Consider the following 26,718-nt stretch of genomic DNA (forward strand, 5'->3'; position numbering starts at 1 on the left):
TAAATCGCTGAGAACTTCAAATCCAAATGTCAAATCCATAGAAATTGTTTTTGAGAAAATTAAGCAGTTAGAATGCAACAAATTTGTTGCTAAGAAAAGTGTGTGTCTTTTTATTACAGAAAAAAAAGATTCAACAGTGAAAGTGACCAAAAATATATGTTAAATTTAATTTTGAAAAATATTCATTTGAAAGAATTTAATTTTTAAATGTGTGCGTTTGACAAAACTAAGAATGAAAATTATGATAACAAAAAGTAAACAGTGTTTCAAAAATTTGTGTTGAAAGTTTTTCCATCTGTAGATGGTAAATGCTAATGAAAGTGAAAAAATTTCTATTAAATTGATAATTGATGTAATTTTTGACTACATATGTACATCCATTTCTTAAGCCGCATTCTTTTCTTTTTTATTTAATAAAAATACTTAAGTAGAACACTAAGGCCCATTTGCTGAAACGATACTTAAATATTTAAGTGAAACGTAAAGTCCTAAGTTCTACATTGCGATTTGCACGAACTTCAAACTAGGTCATAAATTCCTCTAAGTTTAACATAACTTAGGGGGAAGAAATAGTAGAACTTAAGTAGTTTATGTTTTACTTAAGCACATTTATTTGAGAAAAAACAGAGAATACCACTCAAAAAATAATGCGTTGGTACCAAAATGGACAAAAATTAAGTACCTATAGCCAGTGGTGTACGTTGAGTTGCCGAGGCCCCGGAGCAAGACTAAATTTTGGGGCCCCTTTGATATTTGGGGGCCACTTAGATACAAAAACAAAAGTACGTATACGCCATACATTTTTTTTTTGTATGGCTTATTTATTTTTATGTTTATTTTAATGTTTTATTATGTTCGTAATGCACTTTGCTATACTTACTTAAAATTTTTATCATAAAAGTAGCAAATCCTTGTACTAGGGGCCCCCAAAATTGAATATTTAGAGACCCCTAAAATAAATATTTTTTTAGCTTAGAATTGATAGTTCTTGGGGCCTCTATTCTGAAGTAATATGAACATGTACATATTTGATTTTACATCATTAAACATAATTTTTTTTTACTTTGCGCCCCCTGAAAAATTAATTTTGGGGCCCCAAAAATTAAATATTTAGAGTCCCCTAAAATAAAAAATTTTTGAAGCTTAGAATTGAAAAAATACTTAAGTAGAACACTAAGTAACACTAAATTTTTGAAGCTTAGAATTGATAGTTCTTGGGGCCTCTGTTTTGAAGTAATAAATACATACTATAGGTTAGGTATTTGATTTTCCGTCACCAGACATAATTTTTTTTTATTTTGGGGTCCCTGAAAAACTTTTTTTGGGGCCTCAAAAGTGAGTGCTTAGAGGCCCATAAAATATAATATAATTTTTTTGGAGCTAAGAATTAATAGGAATTGGGGCCTCTGTTCTGAAGTAATATTCGAAATGCCACCTATAAAATAATGTTTTTATTTTGGGCTCTGATGTATTTATGTTGGGGCCCCTGAATTGCTATTTAATTTTAGATTTGATTGTTTTGAACCACTGAAGTAATAGCTTTTGAGGATCCTCATATAATATTTGTCATGCCATCAGAAAATTTAATGAATATTTTTGGGGTCCTTAGTAATAGATTTTGGGGCCCCCAAATTAATATTTGATTAGCTCTCAACTAACGGGGTTCCTGAAAAATTATTTTTTGGGACCCTTCATATAATATTTTTGGAGCCCCGAAGTCATATTTTTTGGGGCTCCTAAAGTAATATTTAGTAATCCATCAACAAATGTAATTTAATTTAAAAAACAATTTTTTTTTTATTTAACTTTTTTTAACGCCCCGAAGTAAAGGCTTTTGGGGCCCGTGGCCTGAAGGTGTTTTTTTGCTTTTTTGGGGCCCCTAATGTATTATTTGTGCTTGCAAAGAATTTTCAAGTAATATTTTTTGGGGCCCTAAGATTAAAATTTTTTCTTTTAAAAAAGCAGTTTATTTTTTTGGGGACCCTGTGGTAACCTTTTTATTAAATCAGTATATATTGTGTGGCTACCAATGCATTATACATTACACAGAATGATATAATTTGTCTCCCTTGTATCCGAAGTGATGCAAATACATTTTAATTTACCTACTTCGGAACTCAATTTATTCTAAAAGTTTCCTTCTCTGCATTGTCTCCAGTTGGGGCCCTGGGGTCGGTCGGGGGCCCCGGGGCGCCGCCCCGCTTGCCCCAAGGGAGTGTACGCCCCTGCCTATAGCAATATGAGTTAACTTACTTTTATAAATTCCAACCATCTGTAGATGCAAAAATTCACTGAAAATTTGTTTGAGAGAATGTTCACCCTTTTGTTGTTTTTTTTCAACACTAATTTTGACACACACATACATACGTTCACAAAACACAAACACATTCACTAAAATTATTCCATTTATTAATTTAACGCAAATTTTATTTGATTTTCATTATTTTTACCTTTTTCCATTAATTTAAAGGCATTCTTAACAATTTTTTTGCTAAAATTTCTCAAAAACAAATAAAAACTAACTGACGATTTTATCGATTTGACAAATTAATTTGAAGTTCTCAGGGATTTCTCGCATGAAAGTAAGTCATTGCTAGGTTGAATATAAATATTTTTTAGAAACTTAGAATAAACTAAGTAAAACTTAAGAGCTATGTTCGGCCTAGATAAGATCAATATTTATGACTAGTTTCAGCAAATGGGCCTAACTGCTTCTGTTCTTAAATTTCTTCCCGCTAAGTTATGTTAGTTTTAAATTCAAGCAAACCGTTATGTGAAACTTACCTCTTTAGGTTTTACTTAACTATTTAAGTTTCGTTTCAGCAAATGGGCCTTAATGAAACAACTTGACTCAAAAAATAAAATAAATAACGAACTTTAAGAAAAGTTATAGTACAGGCTTATACGTGCATTTTATGATTTTTAATATTTTTTTTTCCCGGCTAATCGGGAGGTAAGTGGGTAAGCACTTAAGTGGCTTTTACTGTACCAAGAAAATGAAATTTTTCCTTCCGAATATTTTTTTTGTAATTTGGTACCTATTTGATGTGGAAAATGTGCCCAAATATGTTTGGCCAGGTTTTAGACTAAAATACCGCACTGTGCGTCGTTAAAATTCGCTGCTTGTCAGTCAGTCGTATGATACTTCACTTTATTTCTAACTGTTATTGCTGATTTTTTTGCCAATCCGTCCCTTGTGCCCCCCCCAGAAAAAAATCCTGGATCCGCCCTTGCTGCCTTTGACCACCAAAAAAAGTCGGAGAACTGAGAAAATAACTTTTTATGAAACTATAATGTATGCTTCTTCTTCTAAGCAAAAAAAACAAAACACTTTCTGCATTAACATTTTTTAAATCTTTTTTTCAAAATTATGACCATATATAAAAAAAAATTTTTTTGCAAAAAAAAAAAAAAATGTGAATTTCAGTCCCTTTCTCGATAAAAAAAATTAAAGGTATGATATTTGACTAACTTTTTGTAATAATCCAGTAACTAGGCATTATTATCTTTCAATTAAGCCATCGTAACCTAAAAAATTGTTTAATTTAATATTTTTTACGAATTTTTAAAAAAATGTTACATGAGAGTAACGCTGGGTCCGAAAGGGTTAACATAGTTTGTGAAAAAAGAAAAAAAAAATATAGAGAATAATATCACTATTATTATTTTTATGACAAAAAAATCACTTTCAGTTATCTTTTGTTTCATTTTTAATAAGTAAGAAAGAAAACACCTAAAATATCAAGAATGAAAAAAAAAGTATCTAATTATAATAAAATAAAAATTAATATTTAAGAGAAAATCCTTGTTTTAAAAAAAAATATTAAATTTCAATAAATCTTGTATATGATTTGGAAATGTAATATATTCAAAGTATTACATTTTGATAAAATTTTGGAGTTACCCAAATTTTCGTAGAAACTACCCCAAAAATTTTTAACAGTGCACAGTGGTACCGGTTTCTAAAAAGGGCGGCCATAGGGAATTATGGTTAGGATAGCAACAAAATATACTTGAATATGTGTAAGAACATATTTTTTTAGCAATAAAAAATGAATTAATTTAAAAACAATTGTTTTATAAAAAAATCTTGTATATATTTAATAACAAAATGTAAAAAGAAGCCTTGAATCTAAATACAAGCAAATGATAAGTTATTTTTTAAAATTATTTATTTGGTTTTTTTTTTTTCAATTTCAGTCATAATTTTTATGTTACATTTCAGACTTAAAGCTTGCTTAATATCATATATTTTTATAAAAATATGTGCAAAAACTTAAGGAAAACATAAAAACTTAAAAAAAAAAAAAATTTTTTTTTGAAAAAGTTTTAAATATGAGAAATATGGGTAAAATTGAAACAATAAGTGTGAAAGAGTCAGTCGTAGCCCGTCGCACTTATTCGCAGACAGATTCAATTGTTTAAGAAACTACACGTGCTAGAGAAAATTTATGTATATGAATCATGTATTTATATTGATGACAACATAGTTAAAAGTTTCGGTAAAGTGAGAAAAGTATGGAATTTGAACCTGTCCTTTTCTAGTCTGTTTTTTATTGAAAATTTTAAATAAAATAGAATTGTAAACTCTTTAAATAAAGTAAATACCTTCAACTTTAAGTTCCATAACAAAAAAAAAACTTTAAAAATAATTTTAACCGAAAAATACACTTAAAAGTTTAAGTTGATTCGGGACCAAAAATAAAGCATTGAAATCAGACTTTTTTCGACAACTTTTCATGGTCGATATGAAAAGTTCCGTTATTTTCTCAAAATGTCTGTTATGCTATCTTATAGAATAGGCTTTTTATAACAAATATAACGAAAAATGACGTCATTATATTGACATCGATATTTCGGCCTATGGCCTGCTACGGAACCACTGTGCAGCAGCGTTACCACTTGCAGAAAAAAAGTCGAAGTAGATTTGAGGAAAAAATGGAAGTAGATTGAGAAAAATCGAAGTAAATTTCAAAATATCCTTTTCTTTATAAAAAATCGATATAAAAAAAAATAATTCTATTAAATTTACTTAAGTTAAATAATTTAATTAGTAAAAACAACTAAAAACAAAAAAATTTAATTCTTTCAAACTACATATTTTCGGTGTAAATGTATTTTTATACATTGTTTTATAAAAATTTTTAGTCAAATTTTTGGTTTTCTAAAAAAAGAAGTAGATTTGGCTTAAATTTTGATAACTTGAAATAGATTGGAACAGAAATTTTAAAATGAAGTAGATTTCGATATTTTTGTGATGGTGCGAAGTAGGAAGTAGATTTAATTTTTTTTGGAAAAAAAGAAGTAGATCTACTTCAATTGAAGTAAAGTCGTACCACTGCTGTGCAGTGTATGTACTGTAGGTAATATCGGCCACCAAAGATGAGGGCATTATGGATTGGAGTTTTTTTTTTTTTAAAGGCAAGATTTACCATATCATCTAAATTACAATTTAAAAGAGGTTTTATCTATGATTATATTTTAAGATCAAAGTTCGTTTCGGAAAACGTACCTACCAAAAAATATTATGAATGGTCAAAAGACATTTTTTGCTGAATAAAGATATATTGATAATAACTGCATTAGGGCAAGTACGTTATTTATATTCAAAAATCTAGAAACCATTTTCAATAAGTAGCACTTGCCCTAATGAACACCTGTCAGCCACCATTCTACATTTACCTCACAAGAATACCATCTCAATTCTATACAAGTGCATGCACACTGCACATATTTGTTCATCCATCGCTAAGTCACTTGAAACCAATTATGTAATATGTTCCACTATTCCCATTAAGACCTTCTCATTTTGCTAAAGGGAAGCGCTATTTCCCATCATCCGCAAATGAAATAGGATTCTTTCCTCTGAGAGGAAAAAAAAGCAAACAACGGCAGAGTAACACAGAAAAAAAAACTGCACCTGCATGATTATTTAGGAAATATGCACTCATCTCTCTTGGATAAGTATTTACTTCCCAAACAAAAATTGGAACACACAAAAACAAATCCACTGCAGTACCTTTCGAGTACCTATGTTTAGCATGCGGATTGCACATGTTGAAATGAACGATATGCAGCATATTAACACAGAAATACATGTAAAAGAAGAACAAGAAGTGAAATATGATATTTTATTTTGCCAGGATGTCAGGATAAGGCTAGTGAAATTTGTTGTTCTTGTGCATCCACCTTAAATATATAAAAATAAACACACAAATATTTTTAAACAACAATTTATACATTTTAAACCTTAGGATACAAATGTCAATGATTTATCTAGAACAACACCAAAACCAACTTGAAGATGTTTAGTATCTTGTTCAGTTTTTTTTTGTGTAGAAATTCTTTATCTTCTACGAGTACATCGGCGAGTGTTGGAAACATCTGTCTTAACCTAAAAAAAAAAACGATCTAACAATATAAAAAAAAGCTTCACAAAAAATGCTGCACAGAAACTGGAAATCGCTTTCTGAGTTTGAAGTTCATGGTTGAGATCAGATGAACAATAATTTATCTTGTGCTGGCTGAGGTCTCCGCGCCTTCCAGTGTCTAATCAAAGGCGGGCGTAAAGTAGAAAAAAAAAACAAACTTTTTTCATGCTATACTATATTAGAGAGTGAGTAATGTCTGATACGTCTGAGTTGAAGGCGCGACCTAAATTTGTGTATTAATAGGGTACGGTGTACACTTTAAGTGATGACGATGCGATGCTTTCAACTTTGTATATATGTTTTATTTATTTGGATTGGATAGACAACTTGTGTTTGCAAGCTTTTCATTTAAATAAACACCCACAAAATAGTCTGAGAGGTAACTTTGAAACTTTTCAAATGAAGATTTTTGAAATTATAAAAACTATACCATCTCAATTTAGTTGAATTTTGATTTAGAGCTCAAAAACAGGTTTTTTAGAATTCCAAAATTATGTATCTCAAAAACCTATTTCAATACAGTCGAAAATAGACTATTTTCAATAAGTTAAAAAAAATAAGTTATTTTATTTCCCAGACTATTTGTGTTTGCATTTGTGATTTAATTCAAGAAAATGAAAATTTCCACCGTCTGGATGATGTAGAATTTTTTGACCCGATTCTATGAGATTTTCATTTCTTTTTTTTTTTTTTCGTTTAAGAACTCTTTTCTTTTGATTAAATGAGATGAGAAAAAATGTTGGCATAGATAAACAGGATGAAGATGAATTGAAAACATACTTCTATTTAATTGTTGGTTTTAGAAGTTTAAAATGTGTAAATAAAAGAAAACATGAAATGTAATTAATTAAAAAAAAAGAACTTGAGGACCGATTTTGGAGGTTCCAATGAATTTCTAAGATACAAACAGAATAAATCACTAAACTGCAACTAGAATATCCCTTGATATTTTATACTTGATTCATTAAAACCTGATTACTGATGGACCAATTAATTTCAAACTTAATATGTAACGATTTTGGAGACTCTTCAGAGGCGTTTTTGGAATTAATTTGTTAAGATTAATCCTCTGTAGGCACACCTCTTTTTTGTGACGTGATAGGCACACGGGTGAGAATTTGGTTTATACTTTTTCATGTCGCTAGAACTTTTTTCGGTCACAATATTTTATAAGGATTCAAGTATGAAATTGATGTAGAATATTCCGAGGAATTCAAATATTGTATTCACAATTCCGAAAAAAAATATTTTCACCCTTATAAAGAGACTTTTTTGTGACCACTTTTTTGAAAAATCGTAATTTTTTTATTTTTGTCCTGCCAAATTCGCACCCGTGTGCCGACAGAGGGTTAAAATAAATTTTGGAAAAGTGTGATTTTCTGAAAAAATGGTTTTGATTTGTAATTTTTAGACAAGGCATATCATTTGATTAAATGGATATTTTTCAGTAACCCTTATTAACGATAACTTGTAACACATTTTTGAAGTGAAAACTTCTTTAGTATCGTAGTGATTTGAAACAAGATGAAACGAAAACGCGACACGAACATTCAACTTGTTATAACTTTTTTGTTTTAATAGATAGATGAATGAAATTTGTACTGTAGATAGGTTATTAAAAAAAAATATATAAATGTACAAAATTTCAATTAATTTCATATGCAAAATTCTGAGATAACGGTAAAAAGATGTTATTTTTCTACACACGTTATATCTTTTGATCTATTACACATACAAATTTGAATTAACTTTAATACGCATGCTGATAACATAACCTTTCATTTGATTTATCACAATTAACTATAAAAGCTCTACAAGTTACACAATCTTAAATTGAAAAACTTGAAAAATACCTCAAAAAACCTGTGGACATCTGTTGACGATGACCAGTGTAGGAAGTACCGTAATCTCAGATTGAAATTTCGACGTAGTTGGCTTTAAAAAATTCTTATTTTTTTTTCTAGGCATGGTAGAAATATGATTCATACGTCATATAAAAGGTGAAATAACCTTTCAGATGATATAAAATTTACTATAGGTTGTCATTTAAAAAAATATATTTAATGGTGTTAAAAGAGAAAAAAGATTGATTTTTTTGCTTTTTTGATGAAAAGTGATTTGGTTTGAAAAAAATAAGCTCCTTTTGTAGATGTTGTATAGAAATGAACGATATAAATATTTTGAGCTGAAACAATAAGCTTTCATAATAACGAAGAAAAAAATAACAAAAATAATAAAAAATTATTAAAATTATTTTTATTTTAAGTGGAGTGATTGAATATAATCCAATATAAGTTCAAGTGACCTCAACTCCAAAAATTTATAAAGCGTTTCGCCCAGGTACGACAGTGGGCTCATCAGTTAGATCTGTCGTACCCTTACTAAGACGCCTTATTTTGGTCGATGTTTACCGACACTATATAAAACTCACACATGAGGTCACTTGAACTTATATTGGATTATATTCAATCACTCCACTTAAAATAAAAATAATTTTAATAATTTTTTATTATTTTTGTTATTTTTTTCTTCGTTATTATATAAGCCTGACCACGGGCATACATTTTCTAAGTGTCTGAATTTAAACAAATTCCCTTAGAATATTATAATTCACAGTATATTCATACTGTGAGTTTTATATAGTGTCGGTAAACATCGACCAAAATAAGGCGTCTGATGAGCCCACTGTCGTACCTGGGCGAAACGCTTTATAAATTTTTGGAGTTGAGGTCACTTGAACTTATATTGGACAATAAGCTTTCAGATGATAAAAAATTTAATATAGGTTGTCATATAAAAAACATGGTATTTTAAGGAGATAGAATAAAAAATAGGTAGATTTTTTCTTTTTTTTTTGCAAGAAAATTTTTTTTTAAGGTTTCACTTCTACCACGTGTGAATTGCACACATGACTTTTTTTTTTAATTTCTGACTTTCTCTCAAACAGTTTGTTAAATTTCAATGATTTTTTTATATAATAACTTTTATATAACTAGTTTTAATAGAAACAAAAAAAAAAAAAAAAAATTTCAAGAAAAAAAATATTTTTAATTTTTTTTTAATTTTAATTCTTTTTTTTTAGTTTTTGAATTGGTGTTTTTGAAATTTTGGTTTTAAGTGTTCATTTATAATAATTACAACAAAATGCGATAGGTCCCATTTTAATTTATGTAAATATTTTTTTTTTTAATCATTTACAATAATTTTGTTTTTAAACGACTCTAACTTTAATAAAAAGTCGTAACCATTCTATATGACAATTTTTTTTTTAAACTAATGAAGTTTAAAAAAAAAAAATAAATCATCTTAACTCGTTCAAAATGTATTGCTGTTGCAATCAAAAATGAAAATTTAGGCACCTGTGTGGCATCGTTAGGGAAGCACATAGCCAATAAATACATATTGAGTGAGGTGAACATGAGAATGACGTCGAATTCCATATGTAAATATTTTAATTATATTCTTCAAACCAATTCAAAAATTTTGGGGAAAACTTCAAAAGGCTCAAAAATAATTAAATAGAAGACAAACAAATTAGACCAATATCTAAATCACTTCTACCAAAGTACAAACAAAGTACAGTAAAATCAACAAAAATATCTTGGTTATTTTTGCTGGCAAAGCTATTTCGAAAATCACTTACTAAATTGCAAACAAAGCAAAAACATTATTTACAACTAATTACAAATGTAATAAATATACACCGAAATGTGTTGATTGTGCATCAGTTTTATTACAAAAATGTCACACAAAAAAAATGATGACACATAAATACACAACTTGAAAATCTTCACATTCCTTAAATTTGTTTATTTTGTACAATAAAAGATTATAAAAACATTTGAATACTTAACGTGTGACAGGTATCATGACATTTTTTGCAAAAGTGATTCGTATTATAAAAACATTGAAACGCATTATAATATCCAAACTTTTTATTTTCTTGTTTGTATCAGTAGCAATTTAGCTATTTCACTTAAGTGCATGCTATGTAATTTTTATAACACAACCTCAAAAGTAAAATGTAAACAAAAAGTTAAAAAAAAAATAAGCCTTTAAAACCACTCTCCATGACAAAGAAAAAAAAGTTAACAACCTTTTAAACATAAGCCTAACAATAATCTAGTTTTACAGCTATAAAACAGAACAGGGGTGGATTAACTATATTGCAAACTGTAGGAAAGTATACTTGGGCTCCCCGACTAACAAATTTGCTTCTATAAAGCTTTACAGGTGGTAATGTAGCTCCTGTAAAACTTTATAGAAGGGATATTGTTTGTTGGGTCATGTTCCCTTTTATATTTTTTCACTTATTAAAACTTAAAAAAATTACAAATTCAATAGGTATTCAATACTCACAATTTACACAAGCTTAAAAACATAAGTTAAATGATTAAGGCCCAATTTATTCACACTCCATTAAATTTAAAGCCTCCATTAAAAACGGGAAATTTTAAATTTTGTATGTGATTTGACAGATTTTTTATTTTTAATGGGGACTTTAAATATAATGGAGAGTGAATAAATTGGACCTAAGTTAATTTACTTTAAAACTTCTTACAAGATTTTTGTCAATCTTTATTAAAACAGGAAACGTAGGAAATTAGTAATTGAGAAAATCCAAATTGACAAAAAACAATTTTTGATTCAGGCTTCAGGGCCTTTGCATATCGTGAGGTCTGCTCATGTCTATCAAGCGAAAGTATTTTACGTAAAGCTTTGCAATATATCTTTGGCTTAAAACTTCGTCACACTGCTAATATTAAAGTACTTTGAAATTTTCGTCGATTTCTTTTCTTTGGTTTAACACTCTAAAAAAAAAAACAAGTTCATGACCTAGACAAAAATGGTTAGGTAGCAGAAGAAGTGAGAAATGTATTTTTTTGCTTGATTTTGTTATCATTGTTTATGGATTTTTTTTTATGAAATGGTAAAGTGAAAGAATTTTTAGTTATACAAAAAAGTGATTGTTTGAGAAAGATGCTAAAAGGTTGTTTTTTTTTTTTTTTAGTTTGTTATTATAACTATTTCTAAACCTTTGCTATTAAATATGTATTAATGAAAATTTATTTCTTTACTTTCAGAACTGGCGTCTTAAAAAAATCATTCAAAATAAGGTAAGCTGATTTGTAATCCATAAACTATAACTTACCTACCTCAAATGGAAGCTCAGGTTGAAAAGAAACTAAAAGTTCATTGAATTTGCAGACTTATTGCTAAATTGAATTACCTCACTTAAATTAATATTATAAAATCATTCAAATGGAAATTTCAAAATAATTTTTATTTTTTTTTTGCTTTTCTGACTGTTTCCCACATTATAAATCAAAATTACCCTGATTTTGATCTCAAAATATATAAGTTGTTTATAGTTTCTTTAGTTTGCTTTTCGTTGCATAACTTAAAGCTTAAAAGGGTGCCCTGTATTATGATTCATTGCAACCATTCAACGATGAGGGTCTCATATATTTATTATGAAAAAAAAATAAAAACAATAATCCCACGCTTTGCTTAATTTCATTTTCAACCTTTTTACTTTTTTTTTTTTTTAATAGCGCGCTTCAGTGCTTCTATATTTTACCACTTCTATCTACTCTACATGTGAATGAAATTAAGTCACAAACTTATGTTGTTATAGAAATATAGTGAAGAAGACGTCCTCCAAACAATTAATTGTGCATTTCCGTGTGTTGCTTGTTTGTTTGTGTATATAATGTCATTGCTCTGGCAAATTCAAAGTTAGATTTAGTTGGATAGGAAAGTTTTTAAGTTTGAGAAGGGTCACTTATTATGGTTTTATGGACATTCAAGTGAAACCGTTTGTGTGTTTTTTTTTTTTTTTAAGAATGTAGGTACTAATTATGCACAAGTCTACAACTGCATATCTACGTAGAGAAATTTTGTATAAAACAGAATCAACAATTATTTTGAACATTTTATTCATTAATCACTGCCATGGGCCAACATCAATGAAAACATTTTTACTTACTTTTTATTTTGTCTCTCTTTTTCATTATTTTTGTAGCCAGAAACTACATAGGTACTAGTAGGTATGTTTTGCTATAGTAGTTAGAGTTTCCGAAAAGTTATTTCTTGAAGAAACGCACTTCAATATTCAATATTTTTTAATGTTCAATTTATTTTAGAGCTTTTTTCGCCTTTATAATTATCTAGAAAGTAGAAATAATATTGTTAAAATTTATTTTTTTAATGTTTGCAGCATAACAGTTGTTAAAATTTTGTGTCTTCAACAAAAAATAATATTATGTGCTTATGACATTAAAGTGGAGAATATCACAACAAAAACATAACTATAAAAAAAAGAGCAAAGTTCTCCTATGTTAAAATTATGTTGGCACAAAAAGTAGGTACTGAGATATAAAAGTGTACCAAGTTCTTAAGTTTGGTTTGAAATTGGTACCAATTAAATTGTGATTGTTTACTTGACAATTTTTCTTTTAATTATAGATTTTTAAGGTTAATTGAAAAATTGCCAAGTAAACAATCACAATTTAGTTGGTATCAATTTTAAACCAAACTTTAGAACTTGGTACACTTTTATATCTCAATACCTACTTTTTTTAAAATCTATATTATTTGGTTATTCTAGCGCCTTTCCTAAAAAGATCTCAAGCTTTCCATATTTCCTAATTCTCTTAAGGCAGTTGTGTTCGAATATCTAAGGAATGTCTATTTTTTTAAATAATTCTTTTGCATAAGATCCTACCAAGCTATATAAGATTCTAACAGAAGTGCTCTATAATGTTTGATGAAAATTCACTGAAAATGGGCGGTTACCAGGCCCTCGGGCTAAAAATCTCAAATTTAAAATTTTTTCTTTACCTTTTGTATAGACTACCAGCTCTATCCTTCTACCGAGTTTCAAGATTCTACGATTGTCAGAAGTGCTCTAAACTATTTGATAAAAATTCAGCGAAAATGGGCGGTTACCACGCCTCCTAATTTGAAAATCGCAGATTTTCGATTTTTTCCTTTGTAGGGTAAATGATGATCTAGATAGGTCCTCTTACTATAATACTGACCAATTTCTACTTACTTGATTAAAATAAAAAATCCTGGTTGAAGGACATCGGATGCTTATTAGAAATAGTTTATTATTAAAAAAACATTAGATAATCATGTTTTTGATAATATATAACTAAAACACTTGAATTTGAAGCCAAAAATCAAAAATACCTAAATACCTATCTTTTGTATTATTTTTAAATTACTAAAAACGGTAAAAAAAATACCAAAAACACTGAATTTGAATTTTCAGAATTTGTCCAATTTATTTTTATAGCTGAAAAAGAGCGTAAACGCAATACATCGACGAAAAACTTAAAATAAGATTCAATACCGACCTTAAGCCCGCTTAGGATTTAAACTATTGAAAATAAAAAAGTTTATTGTTTTCGAAAACGGCTCTATGACTTTGATTAAATTTGTTTGTGTAATTTTGCAAATAGAATGGTACTTTTGTGATACTTTTGCGATAAAAGCTTTTTATCTTTGAATTTTTCGTAAACGATATCTCAACCAAAACTTTTCGTATACAATCGTTTATGTTACCATTAAAAAAAAAGTTGGATTTTGAAAATGGTTTGGTAAGTTTTTTTTTTTTAGATTTTGTTTTTAAGTCTTGATTTATGTTTTTAAAAAAATGGTTTCGTCATATTCACGTTAAGAGGAGGTATATGAGTATGTGAGTCTGTAACCAGAGGACAAGAAAGACGCTTCCATTAGTATTTAAAAGCTATTATGTAACCGATGTATATTTTTCTATAGTATTTAAGTTTATAAAATTCTAATCCTAATTATAAATTTGTATGTTCGTAAAAAAAAACATACGTTTTTTTAATCACTTAAGCTTTGATTACACGGTCAACGAAATCGGTCAACGCGTTGACTCTCTGACGTCAAGAAAAAATCCATATTCTCTCTGTCATCTCACCGTCAACGTTCACAGTGTCAATGCATAAAACATTGACTATCACACGATTGACACTATTGCGTCAATGTTGTCCTAAATTACGTTGACCCGCAGGTGTGTCAACGTGACGTTTACTTAGCAGTGTCAACGCGTTGGCTCACAAAACTTTGTTGATCATACGGTTTGACACAAAGCAAAAATTTAAATTTTCTAAAAATATTTTGTAAACAAAAAAAGCGGAGAAAATGAGATTTGAAAAAAGCTCTCATAGAAAAATTAAACGAAAATTTGTTTTACATGGTCGCATTGAAATTGAAATATTTCGTGATATACGCAATGCATTTTTAAGATAAAAGTCTTAAATGAGTTCTAATAAGATTGTTGAAAAAATATAAATGTAAAATTACTAAAGTTTTGTCTAAAAATTAGAAAAAAAAATAAAAAAGTTTCGACATTTGATTTTAAAAAAATCGAAAAAAAATCAATATGGCCACCTTCAAACGCTTATAGCATAGGAACGCGGCACCCAATGTTAATGGTTATGGTCTTAAAATGTAGCTTAGAATATACAAATGGTTTTTGGTTTTTTGTAAAAAAAAAATTCTTGCATCCAACATGGATGCCATGGCCATACCGAAAAGTTTTTTTTGGAAAAAAAAAGCAAAAAGGTGAAATGATGACATGAGAACCCCCTCCCTCTAAAACGGTACATCATTCGCCCTTCAAAAAATGTTCCCAATCCAACTTTCATCACATTTCTATACAAAAAAAAACAATGTCATTCTGAAACGATGACACGGTATTAAATTCTGCCCCGTCAACGCTCGGACAGGGTCATTGCGATGACACCGAGTCCTAAAATCCTATCAACGCGTCCCAATAGCATTGACAGAGATATTACACGGTCATCGAAAATAGTCAATGCGATGACCCAAAAATGTGTGTCAACGCGATAGTCATCGTACCCGTCAACGCAATGACAGGAGTTTTCGTTGACTATCACACGACGTGACACTATTGGGACAGATTGTGACGTCATTTTCACGTCAGAGAGTCAACGCGTTGACCGATTTCGTTGACCGTGTAATCATAGCTTTATATTTGTAAACAATATAAACTTCGATTAACAATGTCTTTGAAAAAATAAAAAAATATTTTCGAACAGTTGTAAATTCATTCTCACAAATAAAATAATGTACCTTTAGATTTCGTAAGTACCTAGCTGTTTTTCTACAATCATGAAGATTGTTAAAAAAACAATTTTTTCAAAAATTAGGCTGCTCTTCCACTCGAGTTTCACAAAAAGTGGTATTTTTCGCTTGAATCAAACATAATAATACAAAAAATATTGGTAACAGCAACTAGGGATATAAAACAAAAACAATGCACATCCTTTGACCCTTTTTCTTTTTCACTACAATAATAATAATTACTATGCAATTAGTTCTGGTGTAATAAATCGCTTCATTAAAAATGCATTCAGTGTTAAAAATGAAGTTTCCATTTTCTGCAGTTAAAATAAAAGGAATATTTTTACTATACTTACATTTATATATATTTTTTTTCTTCGAAAGTATCTAAAGTATAACAATGAATTTTGTAATAATGCAGTTAGATTGTGTATTGCTTGTATTTTTATTGACATGTATTTACTTTGGATATTTATTGATTTTCTTTCTTTACATTTACCATTAAGCTTAAAAAGCGTTACAAAAATAAAAAAATCCAACATTGCTGACCATTAAGAAATATATTTCTCAATGTTTGTATGAAGGGCGTTGGCGTAGGTTATATTATTTTGTGCAGAATATAAAAAAAAATCGATTTTAAGGAGCAAAATATATATATAATTGGACTTGGGCACGGTGATGGTTTAACATGGGTTTGAGTTAAGTTAAATTGCATTGAAAGTATTTTTTCTTGGGGACAAATTCTTGGAAGTAGTTGTGAAACTTTCTGCGTTCTAATTGTTTCGATCGAAGGTGTGTTCTCTCAATTTTTTCTTTCAAGATATAAATAATCTGAAAATAATTGAAAATTGTATGGACTTAAGCCATTAAGACTAACGAACAAGCCCAAACACAATTTCAATTAATTAAATGTGTAGATTTATATCACAATCGCTGTTTAATTGAATTCTGAAATGTATTTTTCATGAAGTGAATTATTTACTTTCCAGACAACAACTTTCCATCGTTCGATTAGATCATATAAAAACAACTCATTTCATCCGAATCCGAAACATTATTGTTGTTAAACCATAAAATTTATTCACTCCACTACAACACAACAGTGAGAACATAAATTCCAAGATTCCGACATAGTTTTCACTTCATTCTGTCAGTCTTCAGGTTTTTTTTTTCAGTTTTTTTCCTTTTCTATTTCTCCAACTTTTACAACTGCCATCGCAACTATTGGCTGACTGAAGACCGAGGACTGCATTGATTCAATCCTACTTAATGGGGTTGTTCGGTTGCATTCCATATAAGAGTGTTGTCCTCATAAATAGCACTAACAAACCAAGAGAGTGACAATAATGCTGATGGCGATATGTGATGAAGATGATGATGATTATGTTTGGGTTCCGCATTCGGACTTGGTTTCTCCATAATGCGACTTTAAAATGCTTTTATTAGATTAGTTTTACATTCATTGAAGTCAAATTGAGTATCCCAAGGGGGAGTATTTAATCTGTCAAAATTCAATTTATTAGGTAAATTTTGTTTTTTTGGAGTAAATGAGGATAGGATTGGTTTGTTTTTAATGAGCTTTAAATGTTAATGAAATTTCAGATCGCCAAATAATTTAAGATATCTTGGTTTAAAAAAGAAGAAAAAAATCATGTGTTCACACGTGGAAGAAGTGAAACCTTAAAAAATCATTTTTCTTTCAAAAAAAAAATCGAAAAAATCTAACATTTTTTTCTGACATCACTTTTAAATCCATTTTTGTATACAAGAACCTATAATAAATTCAAGATTTATTATTTCAGCTTAATCAAGCCTGTACGACATCTACAAAAAGAGTTGAAATTATTTTAATGCAATCAATTATCATCAAACAAGTTAATAAAAATAAACTTTTGTTTCTTCTATCACCTTAAAGTCCGTTTTTTTATATGACAACCTGCAATAAATTTTATATCATCAAAAAGCTTATTATTTCAGCTTTAATTATTCATCTCAATCATATCTGTACAACACGTCTACAAAAAAAAAAATAACAATTTTTTTCAGCCAACCATGTAGGTACTTATAAACCACTAATTTTTACGGTACTTTTTAAACTGATGGTTGGCCATCGGCAACAGATCTCCACAGGTATTTTGTGGTAATTTTGAAGTTTTTCAATGTAAGATTGTGTATCTTGTAGCTATTGATCTGTGAAACATTTATTTGGAAAGTTCTTTTAGTTCCTGAGAAAAAAGTTTCTAAAAGCTCAGAATAATGTATAAATTTCAAATTGACCTTACCTATGTATTATTATTCTGAACACCTCATGTGTCCGATAAGTTTGAAATTTTTTAAACGCTCCAAAAAATACTTAAAAATAAAAAAAAACACTCAAAAATACCTCAAAAAAGGTGTTTTTCAAAAATTCACATTTCAAAACGCAACGTCTTCGAAAAAAATCCGTAATGGACACCTATTTTTTTATTCATTTACTTTCAATGATATCATATAAATTGTCAAAGAAAACTTCCTCTTTTCTAAAATAACCACTATGTCAAAACTTTGCCACATGTTATCATTTAAAAAACCTTTCATAACTTGGTTTTTAATTTTTTTTTGTTAGCCTAACAATAAAATTATTTATTGACTTAAAAAAATTCAATTCTCTACGACTAACCTTTTAGAAAATAGCCATTTTATTGCTATGTCGTTTTATCCCTATTTTAATTTCGAAAAATCCCTTCAAGTTTATACCTAATTAATAGCATATCAACGATTTTTATATCTTTTATAGTTTAAGCTGTGCGTTGATTATAAACCACAAAGTTTTACTTTGCTTTTTCGTTTCATCGTGTTTCAAATCATTAGATACCAAAGAAGTTTTCACTTCAAAAACTCGAAAATGTTGGTTTTTCGTAACGCGTTACTAAAATTATAACTTTCTTTTCACACCTTATATACCTGACTACCATTTGGCGTCAGCAACTTGACATTCGTGTTCGTGTAAAATGAGTTTAATAGTTTTATGATCCTTAGCCAGACGGTGTCATAAAAAGAAAGAAGCAAAAAAAAATAACATCAGGGTGTTAAACAATAAGTTGCACCCCTAAAATCATTACAAACTTCAACCAAAACGAATTCTAACTACAAAAGTAGCTACCTGCTCTGAGAAAAAAAAAAAAAATCAAAACAAAATATAGCATTTCAAAAAGATCAAAAGATCAATTTTCTTAGTATTGTATTGAAATTGAAAACTTATGGTGTATCACGTGTAACAAAAAAAAAAGAACTATTTCTTTTTAACATCAAATACGCACGTTCAAATGCAATTACTCAAAACCACAAGGTTACAACATTAAAGAATAAAAAAGATATTATTATTTTGACGCGTGACTTGGAACAAAAGTTTCGTGGATTATTATTTTTTTTTTTTTTTTCACTTTCAATATGTTGAGGTATTTAAGAAGAGTAGGTGTGATGATTTTTAATGAAATCTTGATTTTAGGCTCAATATGTATTAATTTTATCATTATAAAAGAAGAAAAGATAATTTAACAGATCCAAACTAGGTAACAAATGACTAAATTAAGCCAAATGGAATATAAGTTGTAGTTAAGTCTATTGAAATATTTTAAAATTCTTTAGTTTATTGGCAGATTTTCTTTAAGAGATAGAAAAACCTGACTTTTAGAAATCCTTCTGTACTCAATTACTGTTTGTCGATTTATTTTTTAGCAAAAGCTGATTAATCCTTTTCCAAAAAATAATAAAATTTATCAATGTAACATGAAATCTTACGGTTTTTTGTGTAATTAAAGTTTAATTTTTAATAAATAGGCCAAAATTGTAAACGAATTCAAGCGTTTTTCATTTTTTGCATTTTACTAGAACATCTACTTTAGTACATTAATGTAAATTTATTTTTACACCATCAGAAAGTAGACATTTTAACGAAAGAAATGGCCACCGACTTTTTGAAAAAAGCTGATATTTTGACAAGTGAATTTTCGATTGAAAATAAGGGTGTTTTTTTTTTTTTTTAATATTAAGTCAAAATAAGGTGAAAAAAATAAATATTTTAAATCAAATAAATTATAGTGTATTTGGGACATTAAGGTAAGTTTTCACAAAATTTCATTGAAAACAAATTTTTTTTTTGAAAAAGATAAAAAATAAAAAAAAAACCAAAAACTCGATTATTTGAATTTTTCACATAAATTTTGAGGTTAGGTATGTGAAAAAATTGTCGATACAAAAGTTGAGATCTTTTTATTACCTACAACTTTGCCATACAACTTTTTTCTATAGGCCTTGTAGTTTTACCGGAAATCGAGATATACCATTTTTTAACATTAAAAACTCAACCCACCCACTTCCCGAACTCGGCTCGCCCGTAATTTAATTTTTACTTGCTCTATAGACTATAGTTCAAGTATTAGTTTCGTGTCGAAAAAAAATTTGATGTTTTAATCAAAACCAACATTACATTACATTACTCAAAAAAGTCAAAAAAGTGTAGGTACCTTCCATAAATTTTTTTCAAATTATACCAAATAACTCGAAAACGGTTCCAACGATTTTGATTAAAATTTGTAATATTCAAAGTAATTGAAATAAAACTGCATTTTTAGTTTATCTCAAAAAAGTAAAAAAAGTGTACCTCCCATACAAATTTTTCAAATTGTACCAAATAACTCGAAAACTGCTCTAAAGATTTTGATTAAACTTTGCAGACGTAATATTCAAAGCAATTGCAATAGAACTGCATTTTTATTTTCTTCAAAAAAGTCAAATAAAAAATATATTTTTTTCATTTTACAGAATTTTACCCTAAATGTCGGCTCTTCCCCAACATCAACAAAATTTCTTTAAATTTATATAGAGGCAGCTCTTTAAATATACAAGTAAACTAACATAACAATGTTTTAAACTACAAGAGCAAGTACGTGCGACCCCAGTCGTGCATTTTATTTTTTTTTTTTGGTTTCAAAAATTACCGACCCTGGTCTATTTCTATTAGCTAACAAAATGTCGTCACTACTCGTAGTTCTCCTATCCTAATATAGTAAATGCTGTGAAAATTTTCTTTTGAATTTACCCCGTTAAACTCTAAAATATATTTATTAGTCGGTTTTCGTCTTTTTTAAGTTTTTTCTCGTTTTTTTTTTTTTCATGCATACTTATATATATTGAGAAATAAAAAAACGACTTGAACAAAAAAATTTCACCATCTGAATACTGAATAAATTAGACAGAAATATTAAAATAACCTTTTTAACAAAAATCAGCCTGTTACAAATTTTTTCCATTCTCTGACAATTTTTCGTCTATTTTTACTGGGCTAAAAAATTATTTGTTTTTTTTTTAGACAAAAAATTTCTTACTCAAAATCTTTGGAGTATTTGAAATTTAAACTTTTTTGTCTGTTAAGATTTTTTGTAAAAGATATGGCCCATACTTGGAATAAACGAGAAAGAATGTTAAAAATCATATCTCGAAAACCTATCTTTTACGAGTTTTACGAAAAAGAGCCTATCCAATACATATCCATTCTAATTTTTAGAAATGTGATTTTATTTCAGGAACTGTATAACCACATAAAAACAAAAAATTGTTGGATACAGCAACAATTTTGACTATAAACTATTGTTATTATAGAACGTTGTATCATCCTCCAAACTAATAACATATTAGTAAACTAAGAAACAAAGTAGTTGATAAAGAATAATTTAATAGAAATTATTCGGCAAATTTTTACTGTTGGAACATATTTGAATTTAACGGCTCATGTTCATGTTCATGTTCATGTTTTTCCGAAAATTTGGGATAACGATTTCAATACTTCAATTTTATAACAGATGCACATGTTCGTATAACCTATTGTGGATTAGTTACACTTCCCTTAACGTCTTAAAATATTTTCGATCTGTTCTACATTTGAATTAACACCTACTTTCAGATATTGTTTAACATCTCCTTCTCCATTGGCACAAAACCGAAAAAGGATTTTTGTAAAAGATAAAATTTCCATAATTAATGAAAATGAATAATTTGGCCACCAAAACTGTAATGTCTTTTATTACACATATTGACGCAGATCATAAATTTTCACAATCGCATTTAAACACTTGACGCTTTTGGATTTTTCCAGCTTATCCTAATTTCATGTTCTAGTTCCCATGCACACGTTTAGCTTCATGGCAATTCCGATACATGAATGAACTTAAGTTTATTTTTACATGCAAACAGTTTTACAAATGGTGCCAAGGACTGACTCTTATTCTTCAATGTTGGTTGTTCAAGCGCCTGCCATAAAGAAACAAAAATAAATTTTATAAGTTTATTTCTACTGCTCGATTACATCAATCAAATAAATCGCCTATGATATGTCGGCTAAATCACCAATTTGCGCAACTGATTTTTATCTTAATGTTCACATATTGAAAATACATTTCCTTTTCCTTCTTACATATTGAAATTGAATCAACCAAGACACAATGAATACCCGATACAATGTTAATTTCTTTCGAAATGCAAAATAATATTCTCCCCATTTATTAAAGATACAGAATGAAAAAAAAAAAGAAATTTTCATATGAAAAAGACAAAAGAAAATAACAGTGAAACAATCCATCATGGGAAATGTAATTCAATATTCAACATTATATCCGGCTTCCTTGCCAGTAGTAGTTTATATACGGAAGTAAACGCAGGTATCTGCAACACGCATATTCCCCACTAGGATGTTATTCGATTTTATTTTAAAATTATGTGGTTGCATTTTGATGCAAATTTGTTACCCCTGGTATATCGCGTGTATTTTGTTTTTTTTAGGCCATTGCCATCTAATCCATACAATCTACATCACTTGATTGAGGCTCCTATGAAAAATAAACTATGTTTAATTGTTAAAATATTTAAATAAGAAACTGTTGAGTTTCCTAGTAGCCTGTTTTGACTACAGCCCAAATGAGAAAATTTCACAAATTAGGTCAGTTCAAATTTACCTTTTTTTTTATGCGATTAGACATTCGAAATGGGATAATTTGGAAAATTACCTCATTTGGGCTCTAGTGAAAAAAGGCTATACCTAAGCTAAAAATTATTTAAAACCTAAGATTATTTAAATCAAAAAAGTTTGTTCTCTCTTGGATTAAAAAAGTGATTTTTATGAAAAAAAAAAAAAAAAATAAAGCTGTGTGTTTCTATACACTCCGCGAAATAATCATAAGGACCAGTGGCGTATATAGCTTTTCGCTAAGGGGGGGGGGGATAGATCTAGTCCGCAAATTTTTTTTTACGTTTTAATAATGCTTCTCTGTATTGTTTTTATTCTCTTTAAATTGGATAAAGTTTTTAGGTAGTTGACGTTGAAACCAGCAGTGTAGCTTATATCTTTAATAAAATGTTAGGAAAACTTTTTTCGGGGCACCTATCGAGCGCTTTCATAAAGGAAGTATTATTCCTTCTGGTCAAATATCTTTTCTGAGTTTTTAATTCTTCACACAGAGAAAAATATGACCAGGACCACCTTAAAACTAACAGATTTTCTTATTAAACTGTTTCATAAAAAAACTTTATTAAAATCAACAATTAATTATTAAATATTATTTTCATGGAGAAAATCTTTTTAAAATTTTAGTAAAAATTTCATAATTTCGAATTTTTCAACTTGGCACTAGAACAAAAATTGTGACCAATATTTCTATACTGAGTTGGTATAGGTGGAAGATGTGCTACTAGAGAGTTAAGGTCTTTAGTTCGATCCCCGACATGATGTTATTTTTTTTTTCTTTGCAAAACGCTACAAAAGTACATATTTCAAAAGAATAAGGAAAACCCGATTGCTTAAATAATATTTACTTTTTGGATGAAAACCATAAGGAAATCTTATTGTGTTTGTTCTATTTTACGTGGTCTAGTTTTCTCTGTGGAAGAATAGAAGATGGTCCTTGAGCCAAATGTGTGGTAAAACTAAACAGTTTCATTAAACTCTTTAGCTGCTTTGTCTATTTCAGACGAAGAATCCTTTGACAGAACCGAAAACCCTTCTAGTATGTTTTCATGGTTTGTACATTTTTCTCCGAGGTCCATTACATAGAAATCGAGGAAAAGATTGACAACAGTAACACGAAAATATTATTTTCTGTTCTTTGAATCGAAGGGTTCGAATGATTCTTTTGTCGCTTCCCTATTCTCTTATGTTTAACGCCTATGTCAAGGACTTCAGCTATTTTTTCGAAACTACAAACATTTTCGAAAATGAGTCGTCTTCTGCCCGTTTAATTTTTAGTTGATCCCTTCAATCTTTGGCGAGCTCAATAGCTTAGACCAAGTCTAAACTCACTCTTTGAAACACCGACTTAATGGCAACGATAGTTGGTAAACCATATTTATAACCTTTAAGCTAATCAAGAACTTGAAATCCATAGCGTTTTTTTCAGAGTGCGTTTCTTCAACTTATTTGTTCATGACTGGTTATACTGTACAATTTATCGATTCCAATGGGGGGGATATATCCCCCTGATCCCCCCCCCTATCTACGCCACTGATAAGGACAACTTTATTTGATTCTTTTTAAGATTATGTAAAGAATATTATTTTTTATTTATTTTATGAATAAGGAGACAAATATATGGTAGATTAATTCCAACCATTGGTTTTTATTTAATTCATTAGAATAAAATATAACAGTTATTTTTTGTGGGTCTGGAGCGAAATAATTATAAATACACAGCTGTTTTTCGCCTTAAAAGTAAGGTTTATCGGGATAATATGTAACCAAAAGTAAGTGATTTAACTGGAAAATTAATTTAAAGCCATTATATCGATTTCATAAGTAAAAGTTTTTAATCATTTCAAAATTAGACCTGGGAAAATCTATGACATAGATTGAATTTTGCAAACTTAAGGCATACCATGAAAAGCGGCTGTCCAACTGGGAAATATCTATGGCTTAAGTTGATTAAAATGTTAAATTTTCGTATACAATTTCGTAATACAAGGTTCTTATAAAAAAAAAACGCTACAGAATTCTAAAACTTTTTTAAAAGTAGCTTAAACAATTTTTGAAATTATGATGTTACAAGTAAATAGGTACACTATTTTAAATTATTTTGTAAACACTCATTTATTAAAAAAAAACTACTGATAAATATTAGGTAATACACCGAAAAAAAATTTGATAATAACAGCTATCAAATTAACATTTTTCAGTGACAAAAGTCGTCCAACAATTAAAATATCAATTTTGATATTTTATCATATCATTTTGACATTTTTTAATTTCAAGTGGGATAGTGAAAATTTCACTTTGACAATTAAAATAACATTTTGACATTTTTTTAAGTTTAAGTGGATAGTGAAAATTTACCTTTGGCAATTAAAATATCAATGTTGACTAGATTTTACGTTTTAGTTTATTATAATGAAACCTATTTCTTTTCTTTTCATTTTTATTATTTTTATTATTTTAAGAATTTTCTTTCTTTTTTAAAAACATTACTGAAAAGGAATATTCTTTACAAAATAGTTGTGATATTATTTTTTCTATTATAGGTGATAAATTTGTTTTGTTATTTTTTCCCAAACTATGTGAAGTTAAATCTTAGTGCCGATCAAATTTTCTCAGTAAATCATACATTTTACTTCGAAAAAACACAAAGCGCCTTTAAATTAGTACACATTAAGAATTTTTTATTTAATATTTTTCAATAATTTGGAATTAGAAATTGATATAAAAAAATGATAATAAAATATCAAAAAAAATTTCCAAAATGTGACATTTAAATATCACCCTGATAATAAAAATGTTGTTTTAACATTTTAAAAATCATAAAACACATTTAATACAGCATTTTTAGCTGATATTTAATAAATGTTATTTTGATATTTAAAAAAATGTTAAATTGATATTGGTTTTTTTTTCGGTGTAGTTAAAACATTTTATGCCATCCTAAGGAAAATTTTGGTTTGAAAATAATTCAACCATCAATTTTCTAAACATTAATTTAGAAAAAATAAAATTATTCACTGAAACTTTAAAAAAATCTTTTTAAAAGATTCCATATTACAAGAAATTGAAAGGCGGTTGCGAAATTATCTCATTTAGGCTGCAGTGAAAACAAGCTTTTTCATAGACATGAAGTGCTTTAAATTATAAAGTGTGAGAAAAATTTTATGTATCCAGACTTAAAAAAAAAAAAATGCGTAAAATGCAAAGAAAAATAGTGGAGATGCAAATTTGTAAACTCGGATAAATTAATATTTTTTATAGGGCTGGGCCGTAAGTCACCCTATAATACCGAATAAAAAAAAATCTATTAACGAAATATTAACTTGACAAAAAAAAATTAATGCACGACTGGCGGCTCGCACTTACTTGCTCTTATGGAAAAAGCAGCTAATAATATTGAAGCTATTTATGTTAAAATTTATTCAAGTATATTTTAAATTTAATTTTATAAGATATTTAACAAGAACTTGAAAAAATAATATAAAATTTCTTTTTAAAATTAAAAAATTTTTTTAAACGTTTTGAGGTTCAAAATAACTCAATATGCAATTCAGTAACGCAATTTTTCGGAAAAAAAAATTTAAGCAAATTTAGAGATGCTTTTTTTATAATTTTTTGCATTTTGAAAAAAAAAAAAAAAAATTTTTTCATGCAATTAAAGGGATCGGGTCAAAATTCTGGTTTCAAAATTCTGCTTTTTTAACGAAAATTCTGTTTTTCAAAATTCTGCTTTTTTCTATTCTGTTTTTCAAAATCCTGCTTTTTAAAGTTCTGCTTTTCAAAATTCTGCCAGCATTATATTTGAACAAAAAAATTCTGCCGATTCTGTTTTTTTTTTATAGCATATGCACTGGCTAAAGAAAAATACACCTCATTAATGTAATTCAAGATTGGTACTTTCCTAATTTTTATTTTATTTAAGAGTCGCAAATAGTTTTTGAATTCCATATACTGACTTTCTTTCAAATAAAATATGTAAACTAATTGGAACCGATGTTGTTTGATACAAAATATTCTTTTTCTTATTCAAATTTTTGAATAATCATCTTTATTTGATAAATTAATACATTTTTAATTATTTTCGGAAATGCTTTATTTTAAAAACCTTTTTTTAATATTTTGAAATTTATTCATTTATAAAACAAAAATTAGTACGCATTTTAAAAA

The 26,718-nt window shown here is 28.2% G+C and overlaps 1 protein-coding gene across 7 annotated transcripts in view; it reads left to right on the plus strand.

The window, feature by feature from the left end:
* Positions 1-26,718, plus strand: part of LOC129919842 (rab11 family-interacting protein 3) — a 161,822-nt gene that overhangs the window by 20,531 nt on the left and 114,573 nt on the right. For all 7 annotated transcript variants that reach the window (XM_056000916.1, XM_056000918.1, XM_056000917.1 and 4 more), the window contains exon 2: positions 11,516-11,548. The gene's annotated coding sequence lies outside the window, so the exon portion shown is untranslated. The remainder of the gene's footprint in view (positions 1-11,515; positions 11,549-26,718) is intronic.

This window comes from Episyrphus balteatus, chromosome 4 (genome assembly GCF_945859705.1).
Source record: "Episyrphus balteatus chromosome 4, idEpiBalt1.1, whole genome shotgun sequence".
Lineage (NCBI taxonomy): Eukaryota > Metazoa > Arthropoda > Insecta > Diptera > Syrphidae > Episyrphus > Episyrphus balteatus.